Source organism: Bubalus kerabau, chromosome 11 (assembly GCF_029407905.1).
Source record: "Bubalus kerabau isolate K-KA32 ecotype Philippines breed swamp buffalo chromosome 11, PCC_UOA_SB_1v2, whole genome shotgun sequence".
Classification (NCBI taxonomy): domain Eukaryota; kingdom Metazoa; phylum Chordata; class Mammalia; order Artiodactyla; family Bovidae; genus Bubalus; species Bubalus kerabau.
The window spans coordinates 47,696,144-47,707,955 of record NC_073634.1 but is presented as its reverse complement, the minus strand read 5'-3'; the positions used below and the strand labels follow the sequence as shown (position 1 = coordinate 47,707,955).

General features: G+C 45.3%; 1 protein-coding gene across 1 annotated transcript in view; it reads left to right on the top strand.

The window, feature by feature from the left end:
• GCC2 (GRIP and coiled-coil domain containing 2) overlaps nt 1-11,812 on the top strand; it is a 128,192-nt gene that overhangs the window by 43,272 nt on the left and 73,108 nt on the right. The window lies entirely within an intron of this gene.

The following is an 11,812-nucleotide window of genomic DNA, read 5'->3' as shown; positions in this document are numbered from 1 at the left end:
TTAATCCCAACATTAGATCACAGCACCTGGTGAGCCTCCCAGGGTCAAGGCTGGAGGAAAGAGAAAAAAGGGCCAGCCCAGAGCTTCAACACAAGAGAGATGCAAAGAGATGAGGAGTGGGCCCTGGAGAACGTGAGAGGGATCAGGTCTTATCCCCTGAGGTCCAGAGTGAGAGCCTGAGAGGGCCTCACTCACAGAGACTCCAAGCCTCGAGGCTCAGGGCCTGGAGGGGTGTGGGGAGTGGGGTCTGAGGCTCAGACTGAGACACAGATGGTCCCAAGTCCAGGGACCAAACCCTAAGGATCTCAGAGCAAATATAGGCCAGAAAACCAGGGAGGCTTTATTGATAAATTCCAGGTAGACTTCTTGGAGAAAGGAAATAAGCCCCGAATTAGCCCAAGAGAAATGAAATAGAAGAGAACAGCCAGCACCATGGGCACCTACCTCCAGGACAAGGTGACTGTCCTGTCTCTGGAGGAATCAGCACCGTGTTATTCCTTGTAGACAGATGCTCTTAGAATTTTCAGGAAGGCTGAGTCGTTTAGTTTCATATGTCCTGATTCTCCTTGTTAAAGCCTGCTCAAGGAAGCGTCCACCCTCATTCACACAGGTTGTACTAAGGTCAGTGCTTTGTTTTAAAAGAGAGTCAGGAAACAGATGACTAATGAGAACCTACTCTACAGCTCAGGGAGCTCTACTCAATACTCTGTAATAGCCTATATGGGAATATAATCTAAAAAGAGTGGATATATTCCCTTTGTTGAGTACCTGAAACTAACCCAACATTGCAAATCAACTAGACCTCAATACAATTTTTTTTTAAAAAATAGATGTGTCAAAAAAACAAGTAAAGAAAAGAAAGAAAGTTGGGAAGTTTCCCTCTGTAGGTGTGCCGCTTTCATGTCAAGTGCCACCTCCTCCTGCAAGGACCTGAGTCAGCAGCCTGTGGTCTTTCACCTGCTAAGCAAGCTCGCAAATCATTAACCACAGGACAGATAATCCTGTGTGTGTGTGTGCCTGCTCCCCAACACGTGTCCTCTCGGGTGGAACCACGGGGAACCCACTCCCCGTGGGGCAGAGGGAGGGGGCCCAGCTGGTGGGGGTCCCAGGATAGCACGTCCCCTACTCAGGGCACAAGCCCTTCTGTGATGGGTAGGACGGGCACAGACTTGGGTTAGGTCTGAGCCAAGGGACTGAGATACAGCACCTAGAGAAGACAGAGGTGAATGCCCCCATGCCATGAGAATTCACACTGAGGTTTGCTGAGCCCCTCAACCCCCAGAAGCATGTTTAGTTTTCTGCTCTGGGGCATTCAGGTTGGTATGCAGTTATGTCCGTGAAAGTGTTAGTTTCTCAGTCATGTCCGGCTCTTTACAACCCCATGGACTACACTCCACCAGACTCCTCTCTCCATGGGATTCTCCAGGTAAGAATATCAGACTGGGTTGTCATGCCCTCCTCCAGGGGATCTTCCCAACACAGGGTTTGAACCCACATGTTCTGTGTCTCCTGTATTGGAGGGCAGGTTCTTTACCAATGAGCCACCTGGGAAAACAGCTTTCTCTACATGGATCTAAAATTGAAAAAACCACTTTGAAATCATGAAGCAATCTGAACAATCTTCACACAGGAAGCCTGTCCACTTCCAGTGAGAGGCCTTGGACGTCAGCATTGTCTCTGGAAATCGTGACCAGTGTGTCAGCTGTCAGCAGGGAAGGCAGGTACCACCATCAACTAGTCCCCAGGCATTTGCTTTTCTATTCTCCACAGGTGAATTCCACCAAACATTTATTTTGCTTACTTTTTTATTTTATATTGGAGTTGACTAATGGGGCTTCTCAAGTGGTGCTAGTAGTAAAGAACCCACCTGCCAATGCAGGAGACATAAGAGGCACAGGTTTGATCCCTGGAGGAGGGCACAGCAACCCACTCCAGTATTCTTGCCTGAAGAATCCCCTGGACAGAGGAGCTACAGTCCAAAGAGTCAGACACGACTGAGCGAGTGACCATGCACATAGCTGCGTGGGCGCAGGAGAGCCTAGAGGAGCTGTCCCACGTTGAAGGTCAGGAAGGGCGGCAGTGAGGAGATACCCCTCGTCCAAGGTAAGAGAAACCCAAGTAAGACGGTAGGTGTTGCAAGAGGGCATCAGAGGGCAAACACACTGAAACCATACTCACAGAAAACTAGTCAATCTAATCACACTAGGACCACAGCCTTGTCTAACTCAATGAAACTAAGCCATGCCCGTGGGGCAACTCAAGACGGGCGGGTCATGGTGGAGAGATCTGACAGAATGTGGTCCACTGGAGAAGAGAATGGCAAACCACTTGAATATTCTTGCCTTGAGAACCCCATGAACAGTATGAAAAGGCAAAATGATAGGATACTGAAAGAGAAACTCCCCAGGTCAGTAGATGTCCAATATGCTACTGGAGATCAGTGGAGAAATAACTCCAGAAATTATGAAGGGATGAAGCCAAAGCAAAAAGAATACCCAGCTGTGGATGTGACTGGTGATAGAAGCAAAGTCTGATGCTGTAAAGAGCAATATTGCATAGGAACCTGGAATGTCAGGTCCATGAATCAAGGCAAATTGGAAGTGGTCAAACAAGAGATGGCAAGAGTGAACATTGACATTCTAGGAATCAGCGAACTCAAATGGACTGGAATGGGTGAATTTAACTCAGATGACCATTATATCTACTACTGAGGGCAGGAATCCCTCAGAAGAAATGGAGTGGCCATCATGGTCAACAAAAGAGTCCGAAATGCAGTACTTGGATGCAATCTCAAAAACGACAGAATGATCTCTGTTCTTTTCCAAGGCAAACCATTCAATATCACAGTAATCCAAGTCTATGCCCCAACCAGTAACACTGAAGAAGCTGAAGTTGAACAGTTCTATGAAGACCTACAAGACCTTTTAGAACTAACACCCAAAAAAGATGTCCTTTTCATTATAGGGGACTGGAATGCAAAAGTAGGAAGTCAAGACACACCTGGAGTAACAGGCAAATTTGGCCTTGGAATATGGAATGAAGCAGGGCAAACACTGATAGAGTTTTGCCAAGAAAATGCACTGGTCATAATAAACGCCCTCTTCCAACAACACAAGAGAAGACTCTATACATGGACATCACCAGATGGTCAACACCGAAATCAGATTGATTATATTCTTTGCAGTCAAAAATGGAGAAGCTCTATACAGTCAGCAAAAAACAAGACCAGGAGCTGACTGTGGCTCAGACCATGAACTCCTTATTGCCAAATTCAGGCTGAAATTGAAGAAAGTTGGGAAAACCACTAGACCATTCGGGTATGACCTAAATCAAATCCCTTATGATTATACAGTGGAAGTGAGAAATAGATTTAAGGGCCTAGATCTGATAGATAGAGTGCCTGATGAACTATGGAAGGAGGTTCGTGACATTGTACAGGAGAGAGGGATCAAGACCATCCCCATGGAAAAGAAATGCAAAAAAGCAAAATTGCTGTCTGGGGAGGCCTTACAAGTAGCTGTGAAAAGAAGAGAAGCAAAAAGCAAAGGAGAAAAGGAAAGATATAAACAACTAAATGCAGAGTTCCAAAGAATAGCAAGAAGAGATAAGAAAGCCTTCTTCAGCGATCAGTACAAAGAAATAGATGAAAACAACAGAATGGGAAAGACTAGGGATCTCTTCAAGGAAATCAGAGATACCAAAGGAACATTTCATGCAAAGATGGGCTCGATAAAGGACAGAAATGGTATGGACCTAACAGAAGCAGAAGATATTAAGAAGAGGTGGCAAGAATACACAGAAGAACTGTACAAAAAAGATCTTCATGACCCAGACAATCATGATGGTGTGATCACTGACCTAGAGCCAGACATCCTGGAATGTGAAGTCAAGTGGGCCTTAGAAAGCATCACTACAAACAAGGCTAGTGGAGGTGATGGAATTCCAGTTGAGCTATTCCAAATCCTAAAAGATGATGCTGTGAAAGTGCTGCACTCAATATGCCAGCAAATTTGGAAAACTCAGCAGTGGCCACAGGACTGGAAATTGTCAGTTTTCATTCCAATCCCAAAGAAAGGCAATGCCAAAGAATGCTCAAACTACTGCACAATTGCACTCATCTCACACGCTAGTAAAGTAATGCTCAAAATTCTCCAAGCCAGGCTTCAGCAATATGTGAACCGTGAACTTCCTGATGTTCAAGCTGGTTTTGAAAACGGCAGAGGAACCAGAGATCAAATTGCCAACATCGGCTGGATCATGGAAAAAGCAAGAGAGTTCCAGAAAAACATCTATTTCTGCTTTATTGACTATGTGTGGATCACAATAAACTATGGAAAATTCTGAAAGAGATGGGAATACCAGAACACCTGATCTGCCTCTTGAGAAATTTGTATGCAGGTCAGGAAGCAACAGTTAGAACTGGACATGGAACAACAGACTGGTTCCAAATAGGAAAAGGAGTACATCAAGGCTGTATATTGTCACCCTGTTTATTTAACTTCTATGCAGAGTACATCATGAGAAACGCTGGACTGGAAGAAACACAAGCTGGAATCAAGATTGCTGGGAGAAATATCAATAACCTCAGATATGCAGATGACACCACCCTTATGGCAGAAAGTGAAGAGGAACTAAAAAGCCTCTTGATGAAAGTGAAAGTGGAGAGTGAAAAAGTTGGCTTAAAGCTCAACATTCAGAAAACGAAGATCATGGCATCCAGTCCCATCACTTGATGGGAAATAGATGGGGAAACAGCATCAGACTTTATTTTTCTGGGCTCCAAAATCACTACAGATGGTGACTGCAGCCATGAAATTAAAAGACGCTTACTCCTTGGAAGGAAAGTTAATTCAAAAGCAGAGACATTACTTTGCCAACAAAGGTCCGTCTCGTCAAGGCTATGGTTTTTCCTGTGGTCATGTATGGATGTGAGAGTTGGACTGTGAAGAAGGCTGAGCGCTGAAAAATTGATGCTTTTGAAGTGTGGTGTTGGAGAAGACTCTTGAGAGTCCCTTAGACTGCAAGGAGATCCAAGCAGTGCATTCTGAAGGAGATCAGCCCTGGAATTTCTTTGGAAGGAATGATGCTAAAGCTGAAACTCCAGTCCTTTGGCCAGCTCATGCAAAGAGTTGACTCATTGGAAAAGACTCTGATGCTGGGAGGGATTGGGGGCAAGAGGAGAAGGGGACGACAGAGGATGAGATGGCTGGATGGCATCACTGACTCGATGGACGTGAGTCTGAGTGAACTCCAGGAGTTTGTGATGGACAGGGAGGCCTGGCGTGCTGCAATTCATGGGGTCGTAAAGAGTCGGACATGACTGAGTGACTGATCTGATCTGATCTGATGTTGATTAATACATTAGTATGTTGATTAATACATTTCTTTTTGAGACAATGGGCTTTTTTGTAAGGAGGAGACCAAAGACTATAGGCAGCCAACCTGTCTAAGCTTCCTGTACCTGGAACCTATAGATTTGGAATTCAATGTGAATACACACTCCAACAAGGCACCTAGTGGCCACTGGTCCCCAGAGGACAGAAGCCTGGCTCTGTACCAGGTGTGTCAGTGCTATCGAGAGTAAACGCTGAGTCAGAGCCCTGATGAGAGGAGGCCAGTCCCTGGACAAGGAAGCTGCGTCAGGCCCAGGCAGCAGCAGCGCTGAGCGTGAGCCCACGTCACGTGCCTTGAGGAGAGGCCCAAGGTCACCGGACCTCCTGTTGCCCGTCCTCAGCTGAGCTCAGATGGCCTGCGGCACGCTCAAGTCTCCCTCTGCCAAACCAGGACCCAGTCCCCAGTCTGCTCATCTGGAGACGCCAACTGTGAGTAATAAAAACGCAGAGAGGATGGACTTACGAATCTTCCTTCAGTTAGTCCTTCAGATGAAATGGACTAAAACATTGAAAACAAAATGGTATTAATTTGGATGGTGGTGGGATTGTTAGCCCTTAAAAAGCAAGAACACATTTAGATGATCTTGACTAATGAAAGATGTTTTTTTTAACTTATTTTCTAGATGTGTTCATATATAATTAGTATGTTACATGGTGTAAGTTTAAGGTATAGAATGTGTCCATTTGACACAAGTACGCATCACAAAATGACCCCCACTAGAGTGTCACATAATTACAATTACTTCTTTGCGGTGAGAACGTTTATTATATACTTTCAAGTATATGACAAGTATTGTTAACTCTAGTCACCATGTTTTGCATTAAATCCCACAATTTATGGGCTTCCCAGGTAGTACTAGTGATAAAGAACCCGCCTGTCAGTACAGGAGACATAAGAGCCGTGGGTTTGATCCCTGGGTTGGGAAGAGCCCCTGGAGGAGGGTGTGGCAAACCACTCCAGTATTCTTGCCTAGGAAATCCCATGGACAGAGGAGCCTGGCAGGCTACAGTCCTGGGGTTGCAAAGAGTCGAACACAAGTGGCGTGACTCAATACACACATTCCTCTTTTAACTGGGAGTTTGTATCTTTTGACCAACATCTCCCTATTCCTCCTGGCACCACCATTTTACACTTTGACTCTGTTGTGAGTTTGACATTGTCTAAAGATCCCACATGAAGTGATTCCATACAGCATTTGTCTTTGTGTGTCTTACCTGACTTCACACAATTCCCTCAAGGTCCACCCACGTTGTACTGTGTTGTGAACATCTAGTTTATGGTGTAGAATGAGGAGCCATACATCCTGTGGGACAGTTCTGCTTACTGGAAAGGTTGCGCTTTCCTCCACTCCATCACGGAACCACTGCTATCCTGGAGCACTGAACCAAAATCAAAATACAATTACGATGAAACTAATATAACATTGCATGTCAATTATACTTCAAAGTCCAATCATGGAATTGCAGAGTTCTCAGTTAAGGTAATAAGAATCCTGTCAATTAACTAAAAGGGAGCAGAAAAATCATGGCAACTGGCCCCCATCCCACCCAGGATTAAGGTAAAATAGTCCCAACTGAAGAACAGGAGCCAGTCTCATCACACACTTGACATAAGACAGGTTGCTGTGAGCTTAGTCATTTAGTCACTTCCAACTCTTTGCAACCCCATGGATTGTAGCCCGCCAGGCTCCTCTGTCCATGGAGATTCTCCAGGCAAGAATACTGGAGTGGGTTGCCATGCCCTCCTCCAGGGGATCTTCCCAAACCAGAGATGGAATCCAGGTCTCCCACACTGCAGACAGATTCTTTACCATCTAAGCTAGCGGGGAAGCCCATAAGACAGGTTAACAGGAGAAAAAACTAATTTAATTTTTACACACAGGATCCCATAGAAATATGAGACCCGAAGAAGTGACAAATAGACAGCTTTTACACCTTTAGACAAAGAAATAAATTTGTGAATAACAAACAAATTTGTGAGTAACTGACAGAGAAAGAGTTTGGGGCATGCGGTAAATTGATGAGAAAGTATCACCATCAGAAAGAAGGAAGTAGGTTTATTTACCCAGCCTTCTTGGCCCTGAATCCAGGTCTCTGAAGGTAAGGATGCTTCTTCCTCTTACACAGGAAAGTGGAGGGCCCTTCACCCGGGGGATTTATCTGTAAGGGGGACAGAGTGAGTCAGTGTCTTTCTTATATCACCTATTTCTTAAGTAACTTTGACTAAAAAATTCTGGGGCAGCTGCTTGTGCCCCTGACAGCAAAAAGTTCCGGGTTACCACATGGGGGACACGAGCCCCCCACAAGGCCCCCACCTCCTACAGGCCTTAGGACCCCTGACTCAGGTAATTTGAGCCTTGGCAGTTGCCATCCGGGCAGCTGGCCACATCCTTGGAAAGTGCCCTCTGAGCTCCCTGGCCCTTGGTCCAGCCTCTGGGCTCTGATTTTCAGCTGAGACTTGAAGGTGAGGATATGGCTTAAAAGAAATCCTTTACCTAACTCATTGGTTTACTTTTTTAATCTTTACTGTTAGTAATGTAGGTGTGGCTATGTAGACAGGACTGATTAGCTCAAGCCAGAAAGAATTTTCATGAACCTAAAAAAGTAGAGATATTTTTGGTGCTGGATTTTGAGGCTTAATCAGGTTCATGTTTGGGGCAGAAGCACATCATAGGATGCATGTCCATCACCAAGGGGTGCAGTGTCTGCTTGTCTTTCTTTCCGGGATGTCAGAAACCACGAATGTTAAATGCCTAGCTTCTTTCACCACTTTGGGCTGCAAGGCAACATTACAGTTCTATGATTTATTATTCATCTATTGGCTAGAATGATTCTATGAAGAGAAACTTCTTTTATCTGCTATTAACTATTCAGCAGAACAGTCATATAGAAAAGTCAGGAAGAACCATTTACTCTTTCCCTCCATTTATGATTTAAAACTAAACAGTTGGTTTCTAAGCTTCAGCAAAGACCTTTGTCATAGTCCCCTTGGGCTGTCGTAACCACATACCACAGACTAACCGGGTTACACAACAGAAAGGTGTTTTGTCACAGCTCGGGAGGTGGAGGGCCCGGGTGTGGCCGGCCTGGTTTCTCCCGAGGTCTCTCTCCTGGGTACGCAGGCTGTTCCTCACCCAGCCATCACTCTGTGCAGCGGCAGCCCTAGGCTTTAAACTCCAGCTCTAACAAGAACACACCCAGGTTGGAGAAGGGCCACCCTACTGGCCTCACCTTAACTCAGTCACCCCCTTAAAGTCTTGTTTGCAAATGCAGTCACGCACTGAAGCCCTGGAGATTAGAGCTTCAGCATATGAACCTGGTAGGGACGGCATCCGTCTATAAAGGTGACCAGTGAGTGAATGCCATTGCCACAGAGACAGAGCACCACAAACTCAGCCACTTGAGAGGACACACACTAATCATCTGATGATTTTGGAAGTGGGAACTCCAAGCAGGCATCTCAGGTCAGAACCATGGTGCCAGCAGGGACATGACCCTTCCTCCAGGTCCTGGGAGCACTGGCTTGGGACTCATGCTTTCTGTTGGCAGAATTCAGCCCCTATGACCGTGGGCCAAGGTCCGCATCCCTGCACTGTTGGCTGGGGGTCCTTCTCAGCTCCCTGGGACCATCCCTGGGCTCCTGTCCCCTCCTGCTTCAGTCAGTGGTGTTCTGAGTGTCCCGCCAGGCTTTGAGTCCCTCTGGCCTCCTGGGCTACTGCATCCCTGAATTGGCTTTTCCATGCCTCCTGCTCTCTTCTATCCGTCCTTGGGATCATGTTAGCCCCTCTGCCCCAGATAACCCAGGACAAGCCTATGGCTTTCATATCCTTAACCCTAATTCCATCTGCAAAGTCCCTTCACCAGACAGTGGAAGGAGCAAAAATTAAGACTTGGATACCTTTGGGGCTATTATTCTACCTAACACAATATGTATTTTAAAAAAGAAATATATCAAAATAATAACAACTCATGCAATAGATTTTTCTTCCTCATGTATCTGGGCTTATTTTAAATTTTATGTAACATATATGTTTATATTCATAATGAAAAGAGTAGTTCTTTTTTTTATATTTATTTTTGGTTGCACTAGTCTTCGTTGCTGTGCACAGGCTTTCTCTAGTTGTGGTGAGCAGGGGCTACTCTTTAGTTGCTGTGTGCAGGCTTATCATGATAGTGGCTTCTTTTGTTGCAAAGCACAGGCTCTAGAGCACATGGGCTTCAGTAGCTGCAGCAAATGGGCTTAGTTGCCTCGTAGTATGTGGAATCTTCCTGGACTAGGGATTGAACTTGTGTCCCATGCATTGGCAGGTGGATTCTTAACCACTGGACCACCAGGGAAATCCTAGTAATTTTTTTTTTATATAACTGAAGTGTAATTGATTTACAATGTGCTAATTTCTGCTGCACAGCAAAGTGATTCTGATAAGCATATGTATACATACTTTTTTTTTTTTTTTTTGCATATAAGAGGTAATTCTTAATGAAGGAATGTGGAATTACCAGGCAGGCTTTGGCTGCATTCCTGAGCAAGTATTGTTCAAGAGGCTCTGAGCAGCCTTACTTGTGTGAGGGTGTTAACACTCCTTCCTAATAAATCCTTGATTCATTTACAAATTAAAAGAGAAAAGTTTGTAGAAGACCTACCGTGAAAGGCCCATTAGAAGCTTTGTTCTCTTCCCTCCTCCCTCCTGAAACCTACCATAATCTCAGGACTTTTGTCCAAACTCTACCTTCTCTGACACTTTGCAAACACAGCTGCCCCTCAGTCTCCATTCTGAAGGGCTGGACTTGCTCTGAGGTCAGGAACCCCTTAATGGCAGGCCTGGGTGTGGTGAGCACTAGCCTCCCACCAGCTCCCCAGAGCAGCTGCACCAGGCCCCCACTCAATTTCCAATAACCGTTTATAGGCTCATCTTCAGGAAGGAGATGGCAGGAAGAGAAGGCAGCTTCTCCTGCCTTTCATTTCTTTTAAACTTTTTATTTTGTACTAGGGTATAGTGGATTAAAAATGTGATAGTTTCAGGTGAACAGCAAAGGGACTTAGTCATACATATACATGTATCCATTCTCCCCAGACTCCCCTCCCATCCAGGCCACCACATAACATTGAACAGAGTTCCCTGTGCTAGACAGTATGTCCTTGTTGGTCATCCATTCTAAATATGGCAGTGCGTACATTTCCATTCCAAATTCCCTAACTATGCTGGAAGGACCCTTTCATTTTATTCAAGAGTCAGAATGAGTTAACAAGTATCAGGTATTCAGCCAAGCACACGTGAATCTAAGTATCCAGTGACTGTTGCTGCTGCTGCTGCTAAGTCAAGTCAGTCGTGTCCGACTCTGTGCGACCCCATAGACGGCAGCCCACTGTTAGATCCTGACTATTGCCAGTGTCCCTAGTGGCAGCAGACAACATCTCTGGAATCACAGTAGCCAGCTATCCTAGGAAACAGCGGCAGCTCCTCCTGCCTTTCTCATTTCATGCATTTAAGACTCTTTCAACAGAACAACAAAAACAAACAACATGATTCTAAATTGGACAAAGAATTGAAATAGACATTCTCCAGAGGAAACATACAAATGACAAATAAGCACATCTGGGGGGAAATGAAACTCAAAAACACAATGAGATGTCACCTCACACTCTTTAGGCTAGCTGCTATTACATTAAAAAACAAAACAACAACAGAGAATAACAAGTGTTGGTGAGGATGAAAAGAAATCAGAAACCTCATATACCATCGGTGGGGATGTAAAAGTGCAGCCACTGTGGGCGATGGGATGGCAGGTCCTCAGAAGAGTGAATATAGACTCATAAATGGTCCAGCAATCCCACTTTTGGATATTTACCCAAAAGGACTGAAAGCAGGGTCAGTTCAGTTCAGTTCAGTTCAGTCGCTCAGTCATGTCCAACTCTTTGCGACCCCATGAATCACAGCACGCCAGGCCTCCCTGTGCATCACCAACTCCCGGAATTCACTCAGACTCATGTCCATCGAGTCAGTGATGCCATCCAGCCATCTCATCCTCTGTCGTCCCCTTCTCCTCCTGCCCCCAATCCCTCCCAGCATCAGAGTCTTTTCCAATGAGTCAACTCTTTGCATGAGATGGCCAAAGTACTGGAGTTTCAGCTTTAGCATCATTCCTTCCAAAGAAATCCCAGGGCTGATCTCCTTCAGAATGCACTGCTTGGATCTCCTTGCAGTCCAAGGGACTCTCAAGAGTCTTCTCCAACACCACAGTTCAAAAGCATCAATTCTTCACTGCTCAGCCTTCTTCACAGTCCAACTCTCACATCCATACATGACCAATGGAAAAAACACAGCCTTGACGAGACGGACCTTTGTTGGCAAAGTAATGTCTCTGCTTTTGAATATGCTATCTAGGTTGGTCATAACTTTCCTTCCAAGGAGTAAGCA